This window comes from Sardina pilchardus, chromosome 3 (genome assembly GCF_963854185.1).
Source record: "Sardina pilchardus chromosome 3, fSarPil1.1, whole genome shotgun sequence".
In the NCBI taxonomy this organism is placed as follows: Eukaryota; Metazoa; Chordata; class Actinopteri; order Clupeiformes; family Clupeidae; genus Sardina; species Sardina pilchardus.
The window spans coordinates 35,322,781-35,331,661 of record NC_084996.1 but is presented as its reverse complement, the minus strand read 5'-3'; the positions used below and the strand labels follow the sequence as shown (position 1 = coordinate 35,331,661).

General features: G+C 39.1%; 1 long non-coding RNA gene across 2 annotated transcripts; it reads left to right on the top strand.

The window, feature by feature from the left end:
- The first annotated feature begins 4,171 nt into the window (after window positions 1–4,171).
- Window positions 4,172–6,716, top strand: LOC134076267 (uncharacterized). Of its 2 annotated transcripts, none has more exons than XR_009938580.1 (3): window positions 4,172–4,458; window positions 5,961–6,161; window positions 6,323–6,716. It is a non-coding gene; the product is annotated as an uncharacterized LOC134076267 (long non-coding RNA). The 2 variants fall into 2 exon arrangements; XR_009938581.1 differs by lacking the exon at window positions 4,172–4,458 and adding an exon at window positions 5,101–5,323.
- The last annotated feature ends 2,165 nt before the right edge of the window (window positions 6,717–8,881 follow it).

The window sequence follows — 8,881 nt, the reverse complement described above, 5'->3', positions numbered from 1 at the left end:
GAAGAAGTTGCCTTTCCATTTCTAAGCGCTTTTCCTCCATTTCTTTTTCCATTGCGTTCCGCTTCTCTTCCCATTGTTTTTTCAGTTCGTCCTGTCTTTTGACTCCTTCCAATTTCTCATAGTCTTGTTGTCTTGCCTTTTCTCTTTCCAATGCTTTCTGTTTCTTTTCCCGTTGTTTCTGCAGGTCTTCCTGCCTCTTTAACCCTTCTAGTTTATCAACTTGTTGTCTTGCCTTTTGACTTTCTAGTTCTGTCTGTCTCTCTGTTCCTGTATGAATTGTTTTCCCCCTCGTCTCCAACTTCATCTCTTTGTCTCTTCCTGGGGCTTTCAGGTAGTCTTTCTGTACCTGCCTTTCCTTTTCTCTCTCCATTTCTTTCAGTCTTTCCATCTTTTGCAGCTTCTCTCTTTCTCTCTCCAGCTCTCTCAATCTTAAAATCTGTATCTGTCTTCCCGTTTCCTGATCCAGTTTTTGTAACTGTTCTGTTTCTCTCTGTATCTCTTTGTCTCTGTCCAACTCCATGCATCTTTCTGATGCCTTCAGTTGCTCCCTCTGTTTCTGTGTCTTCTCTCTCTCCATTTGTTTGAGTGTCATTTTACATTGTAGCTTCTCCTTTTCTCTCTCCGGGTTTATGATCTGGTTCATCTCCATGTCTTGTTTATTGGGATCTTGATTTCTTGACCTAAGCTCAGTTGCACGTGCCTCCCTTCCTCTCTCCAATGCAAGAAGTCTTTGCTCAGCCTGTTTCAGTCTTTGCATCAGTAACTTTTGCTCCTGAGCTCGCTCAATCTCTCTCAACCTCTCTATGTCCCTCTGCAATTGGAAAATATTTTGGATGGCTTAGAGGGGCCATTTTAATTGGACAAAGCACAGAGTACATGAATGTTGCAAAGATGAACAAATATATTCTTGATGTAGAGGCACTTACCTTCTCTCCATCACCTCCACATCCACAAGACTGACCAATGCCCCACAGCCCTGTCCGATCAGAGCCGACCAGTCTCTCAATGTCTCTTGATAGAGCTCGCTTTCGCTCTTCCTCACTCCTCCTCTCTCTCTGTTGCCTCTCTGCCATTTCTAATGCTGACATTTGTTGCTTTTTCTCAAGGGCTCTCCTTCTCTTTTGATATTCCTGTTCCAGTTTCCGCAGTCTATCCAATTCTTTGCGAGCCTGTTAAAAAGATGGGGAAGCGTTTTATTTACCTCCACACAGGGAAACATGGCTGTCAAAAATAACCATGAAAAGACAGCTGAAATATACAAGTAATTACAAATGCTATATACAATTAAATGAGCAAAAGTGCAAGGGGGCAGTAAATAAATTAACAATTTGGTACTGACAAATATTTAGTATACACTAATCCAGCGTGAACTTTATGGGCGCTGCCATCTTGAATATCGCCATTACTGCGTGCCTGCGAGTGACGATTGACACTTGCCTGTGCTTTTCAATGAAAGCATCCTGTCAGAGAGTGTCTAACAAGAGATCCCGCTCATGAAAAAAAATGTCAGGTGAAAGGGAACATTGGATCAATGGTGTCAGACTGTGCCAAAACTTACCGATGAAGGTAATTTATTAACAACATATGGTATTAAGACGTGTATTATGACAGCTAACCTCTGCAACAGCCGTCTATGGAACCAAGGGGCTAATTTCTTAGCAGCCAGCCACGCAGTAATGCCGGTGCTGTGTTACTTCCGTGTTTCGCTGGATTAGTGTATAAAAGTGAATTATGGAGCAGAAAAACAAAATGATCCACAGCGTATTTAAAGTGGTTTCTGTTCCAAAGCATGTTGTTCAAGCAGCGTTTAAAGTGTCCTACCATCTCATGCAGTTCCTTGTCTGTTTCTGACACCTTTCGGATGAATTCCTTCAGTTGGTTGATGTCATGGGACAACTCCTGCTCCTGTATGACCACCTCTCTCTGTTTCTCTGCCTTTTGTTTGGCCCTGACGTTCACCTGCCTCTGTGTTCTTCTCTCCTCATCCACCTGCTGCTCTTGCCTTGCCTGCTGAAGTCTCTTCCTCTCTCTCTTCCTCTCCAGCTCTCTCTCTCTTTCTGCATCATGCTGTCTTTCCTCCTGCTTCAACCTGTTCATTTCCAGCTCCATCTTCCTTCCACCCACTTGGGTGTACACTGTAAAAAAGGAAATGTCAGGGCTCACGGCAAACCACATTATGGTACAATTACATGAAACAGTCTAGTCTTGAATTAACCACATCCTTATTGTGTTCAAATAGACATTCCAATTGAGCAATTCACTTTTTCTAACTGAGTCAAGAAAGGTAAGCGTATATACTGGGGGAAAAAGGAAAAGGAGGTTTGTCACATTTACTAAACCACAAAACATTAAATTAAACAAACTCATATTTTTTCTTTCAGACAATGTCAACTGACACATTTTGGCACAGCAATGAATTTATCCAACAGAATTATGTCAGATCAACATGAAGCACTTACTGAACCAGTAAGGCAAATTAACTCATGCAATGCCTTGATGTCACCATTTCATTGTGTTCTCATAAGCCTTTGCAAGAACTGAGATAACCACACAGCTAACAGTGTTGGCAAATGTTTTCACATGTTTTTTCCTAAAGAGGGGTATTCTTAGATGAACTGTATGTTATGATATGCTTTCAGATGAACCATGCTTTGTTCCGACCATGACTGTGTTAGGTATTTGACATGCGCAAAGCATCGGTTACAGTGTATGGTATATGTTTTCAATCTCAACAAATGTTTCTGATATGTGGCACAACATATTCAGAATGTTTCAATTTAAGACTTCAACTTTAAGTCTTAAATATCAAATGTATCTTCCTTTAACAATGATGTTGCAATTCTAATCTGGCTGTCTACTTTCAGTACATGCCACCTGTATAACACAATCATGTTGAAATAACATGAATATTTAATGTAAGCCTTACTTGATCAAATTGGGTTATAACAACAGTAGTACATTTTGTAAACCGAAAGAGAAATTCTATACATTTCATTCATGTGCTATCAAGTAAATCCAGCAATTTCTTTTTTCAGTGTATACAGTACCTGTCACTGGAAAATGTCTGGGCACAGTCTCATCCAGGTGTCGCTGAGAGACCTGGGGCTTCGAATTCTGGTATTGGTAAACACATCAGATATAATACAGCACTGACCTATTTAGCACTTTTTAAAAATAAATCTTTTATTATCTCCCCCTACAGCATCCCATTTACAGTACTGTTTTAAAGTTATAGTATCTACACGGACACTATTAACTCACATTCAAAATATATTGAAGTCTTATTAATTTCTACTATACCTTAGGCTTTGATGCCTGCCTAGCTGCATTGTTAGCACCAGGGCTCAATATCATTATTTCCTTGACCATGTATCTGGTCTCGGATCAAAGGTGTGTGTGGGGAACCCCCACAGTTGGTCGGTCAACTCTCTGGTCCTACTACAGTTGAATGTGAAATTTTGATTTAAGACTGACAGTGACATGTCTTCATTTATTTCACACTAGAACATATGTCTATTGATATACACGTAATTCAGTATCATTAATAATGATCACACTCCTTTAAATTATATTTGGACAAATTCCATACAAATCAAATTAATCTGTCTGTCCTCATTCTTTAGAGTCATTAAAATTAACCATCTGTCCAACAGGTGTCACCATTATGTGTCTTGGCCTATTTACATGGCAGAAAGGCCTACCATTTCCATAACAATACATTTCCAAAAGGAACTTACCAAAATGTAACGGTAGAAAGTCTGAACTTCGTTTGCTCAACAAAAGTATTATGCACATTCAAGTGTGTTTCTGATACAAATGACACTTATGTTTCCATATTCTGTTGTGTTAATGTGTTAGGATTCCAACACCATGGCAACATGCTTATGATCATGTCCATATTGTGACGTCATAGTTCTATAACGTAGTTGACACAAACATAATGTTTTCACAGCACAGAACATTCTGAGCACAGACGTTTCATTTCTATTTTATTTTATTTTTATTTGATAGGGACAGTGCTCATTAATCAACAGACAAGTCACTTGCTGTAAACAAGCCAGAGTTAGCTACAAGAGCTAATTTCCATCTGTTGTCCCTAGCCAGATCTTAAAGGCACCCTAAAATTCAAGAGGTATAGAATACAATAGCAAGTTTAACCCTTTGTTGACGAACCACGTAAATATCGTTCCTCCAGGAACGATGACGTTGAGTCTAATAACTCCGCCATACCTCAACTGATTTTATTAATGAAAACTTCCTCATAAACGTCACATCATAAGCTTTACAGTGATATGATTGGTTAAGGGATTTGTGGCGCGAAACTGTTTCACTACTTGAAGAGAAAACAAGAAGTTGAAATGTCCCTCTGCCTGCTGCGTCTGAAGGAGCAACGCTGGCTGTCACCATACATCAGACATGATAACGTCGTTTGAAGGACAAACTGGTGGATGAACTGAGGTAAAACAGTCTTTTTATGTGTTGTTATTGTACCTATCCACGTTATTACTTCAAAATCGTTTTTATTTAGCTATTTTTACCAGTAATTGCACCGTGAGTGTGTGACCGTAACATATCGATGTCTGTGTTTACTTCAGCTCGCAACATTTGCGGGTGTTTTAGCAAACTGTTATCTTTAGTAAAATGTTGCTATTTTCAATGTTTTTTGGGGGGTAACGATATGTAAAACATGATGAGCCAACTGCTAGGACTGTCACTTTAGATATGTATTCAATTTGAACGAAATAGCCTGTCATGTAATGCTACAGCAACTCATAACGTTAGCTGTAAGTTAGGTAGCTAGCAGAGCTTCTGCTCCAGAAATATTTTGCCCACGACGCGTCCTCCTGTCCTGACCAGTGTCTCTCAAATGCTCTATCTATATCATCTCATGTGAAGGACACCTGATTGGTAGGCTATTATATTCCCAAATAAACCAGTTATTTCGTTTTTTATTTAGCCATTTTAGTAGTAATTGCACCGTGTGTATATGACCATTTTGCGTGTGTTCACATCAGCTGGTTGCTGGTGTTTTAGCAAACTGTTGTCTTTAGTAAACTGTTACTATTTTCAAAAATTTCTTGGGGGGTAACATGGAAAACGTGGAAAGCTAACTACTAGGACTGTTACTTTAGAGATGTATTCAAGTTTGAACGAAAGAGCTTGTCAGGTAATACTACAGCAATAATTACCGTTAGCACGCTAGCTGTACATTTCCAGCTCCAGATATATTTTTGGTTCGACATGCCCGGGACGCGCCCTCCTTTCCTGATCAGTTTCGCTCAAATGCTCTATCTATATCACCTTATGTGAAGGACATCTATTGGTAGGCTATTTTATACTCAAATAAACCAGTTATTTTGTCGAAATATGTACCACATTTTACAGTTATATGCAGCCAAGTTGATTAGCTTGCTAAATATGATCTGTCAAACATGACAGGTGCTAATGTATCCAAACGTGATGATTGTGCCAGGGGTCTAACGCAAGGTTTTCGTTTATTGTCGGCTACTTTTGCATATGAAGACGTGTAAATGTGCTTAGGTCGTAGACTATAACTTCTTGATCAAGGTTATGGCGATACTTGCCAACTAACGTTAACATGTCAAGTGGGTATTTTCTCTACTCCACGTCGAGACGCAATATTTCGTCTTTACGCTGCCATGAAATAACACGGTGTGTGTGTGTGTGCATACATGTGCTCTCTAGATGGTTTCTGTCTTATTTTCTTGCTCAAGTTGTCTTATATTAGTGTTGGTTTGCAAGCTGGTCTGTAATGCTTAGTCAAGGATTTAATACTAACTTGCTTCAAGTGAGTTCACAGGCTAATGTTATTTCTCCAAATCATAAGTCAGCCTTCCAGTGACTGATGAAAAAGGACATAGTTAGAGGTGATTCATATTGTATTGTAACAACCAAGTAAGTTATTTACAGGCTTATCTTTTTTCTCCTCATTATTTTAGATGGAGGGGGAGAAGAGCCAGTATGCACGGTTGATGGAGTCTCTCAGGGAAAGGAGACAACTGATCGCAGAGGAGCTCCAGGTCATCGGTGAGCATCAAGGATCATGAAGGGATGGACACTGAGTATGTGGATAGCCAGCTACTGAGTGAAGAGGATGTGGAAGAAGAGGAGGAGAGTGATCTCCCATCATCCTCAGCTGGGTAACTATGTTTGTGTGTGTGTTATTTCTCCAAGTCATCAGTCAGCCTTCCAGTGACCGTGTCTTTAGTGAAAAAGGACATAGTTTGAGGTGATTCAGATTGTATTGTAACAACCTAGTAAGTTATTTACAGGCCTATCTTTTTTCTCCTCATTATTTTAGATGGGAGGGGGAGAAGAGCCAGTATGCACGGTTGATGGTCTCTCAGGGAAAGGAGACAACTGACTGCTGAGGAGCTCCAGGTCATCAACTACAGGATCATGCAGGGATGGACATGGAGGAGTACCTGGATAGCCAGCTACTGAGTGAAGAGGATGTGGAAGAAGAGGAGGAGGAGGGGAGTGATCTCCCATCATCCTCAGCTGAGTAACAATGTTTTTGTTTGTGTGTGCGCTTGCAAAACTGCACATGTGCACAATTTGTATCGTTACAAGAGCATTACTTGTTATAATAATGACAGGAATAGTGGTAATAGTTTCATTACATTTATATTTACATTTCTACTAATTAACATTCTTATGACAATCTATTTTGGGTTTGGTTAGCCATTCCCTGACAGGCCCATGTCAGGTAGGAAGCGTAGACACTTGTTACAGTGTTGTCTTCTTACTCTTGTAGTTCTAGTACTGCTTGTTTGTAAATGTTTAAGTGTTATACCTGGGTTCTTAAAGATTTAATGTAATTTATCCATTTTAAAATAAAATTGAACCATATTTTTTCCATTAGAAATCGTGTGTCAGTGTCTTTTCTCTATTCTTGTTTTCGTAACAGAATGATCCATAGAGAGAAGCATTCTCAATCAGCTAGTCTTTACTTTACCTTTAGTCTTTCCTCACTCACAAAGGTTATTGGCTCGTAAGGCAAGGTAAAACATGCCACATTTAGCTATACAACTGAGATGGTTAAATACACTTATGTTTATTACATGACCAACATATCTGTGTATTTTGGAGTTGAATTTTAAATCAGGGAATGAAATTCTACTTTTTAAAAATTCTACTCGTCACTTCAACTTGCAGTTATGAGTAAATTGATCATAACTTTTGAACCAAAGGTAATACATTGATTCTGTTTCTTTCACTGAAGAGAGCATAACATTGTCTATAACTCACACACTATATCTGCGATAGCTATTAGGTAAAACATAAGATTTATCATGACAAATATATGTTTTCGTGTTTTTTAAGGTTGAATTTTGAAGGTATTGTTTAAAAACAATGTATGTTACACTTAAACTTATTAACCATGATGAATACCATTTTAAAGGGCTAGTTCTTCTGATCACAATGATGGGTTTACTATATCTCTAGCATCTAGCATATCCACACAACAAGCCTTTTTGTGTCACGGGGGCATCAAGTATGAAAAACGGAATGTTTAGTGCCATCTGCAAAGGTCCAATAAATTTATCATAACTTTTTAACAAAAGGTGACAGATTGGTTCTGTTTTTTTCAGTGAATAGAGGACAAAATTGTGAATCCCGAACATGCTCTAGGTTTTTCTCTACCTACAACAGAAATTGGGGGAAAAATGAGATTAATCTTGACTAATTGATATTTTCGTGTTTTTTGGGGTTGAATTTTGAAGATATATTTTACAAATATATATGTTCTCTTCAAATATATTAGCTATATTTTATACCATTTGAAAGCCCTGTTTCTTCTGATTACAGTGGTGGGTATATTGTATCTCTGCCATGTAGCATAATCACACAATACACCTTTTTGTGCCATGAGGCCATTGAGTATGAGAAAATGGAATGTTCGGTGCAGGCAACAAAGGGTTAAATACAGCAGCAATGAGCATACCCTCAAACAGACAGATATTCCCTGCCTATAACCTTACCCTTAATTAATTACAGTAGCCTACATATGAACATACATACATGAATACAGTAGCCTATAAGTTTAGCCTATAAGTTTCTAAGGGCAGTTCGAAGTGACATCAGTAGCGTTGAACCTATATCTATGGTTGAATACACATGTGGCATCATTTCTAGCTTGTTTTACAAGTAGGCCTAGGCTACCGCCGTGCAAACCTGCTTTAGGCTACCTGTAGGGCATCAACGAATAGCTAGATAATACGGGTTCCCTGTCAGATGTAGCCTAGTAGAAAGAAACACAACTCCAGTGGACATTTCTCTTACCAAAGTCTGAAGCTCTCAAGAGTGACGTTTTTTGCATCAAAAGTAGGCTAAAGCCAAGATAAGTTCACGAATTTAAGGATTTTAACACGATGAGATGAAGTTTAAAGTTAAATGCTGGTCACATTATTCGGTTACGACGTTGGTCGTTGGGGGGATCCTCCGCTATACTCCACCCCCGCGCTACTACCTGAACTGTGGCACCGCGAGGATGACGAAATGTTTATGTTTGTCTCAAGAAATCCACATGCAGACACTGACACTCACACATACGCACGCACACACACACTCTTAAACACAAAAGCAAACACACATGCACACACATATAGGCCTAGGCTACATGATGAGCTACAAGAGTAGGAGATGCATGCATATAAATTGCAGTAGTAGCTTACAGTATACAGTGCCCTCCAAAAGTATTGGAGCACATGCTGGTTTCATTCTCATTGAGTTCAATGCAATTCATACACAGCTAACAGCTAATAACTGACTTAAAGCATGCCAATCTCTTAGTATGGTGAAGGGTATAGTGTTGATGTGGCGTTATTCTAATTCCAAAGGGGACTTTATCAGGGTG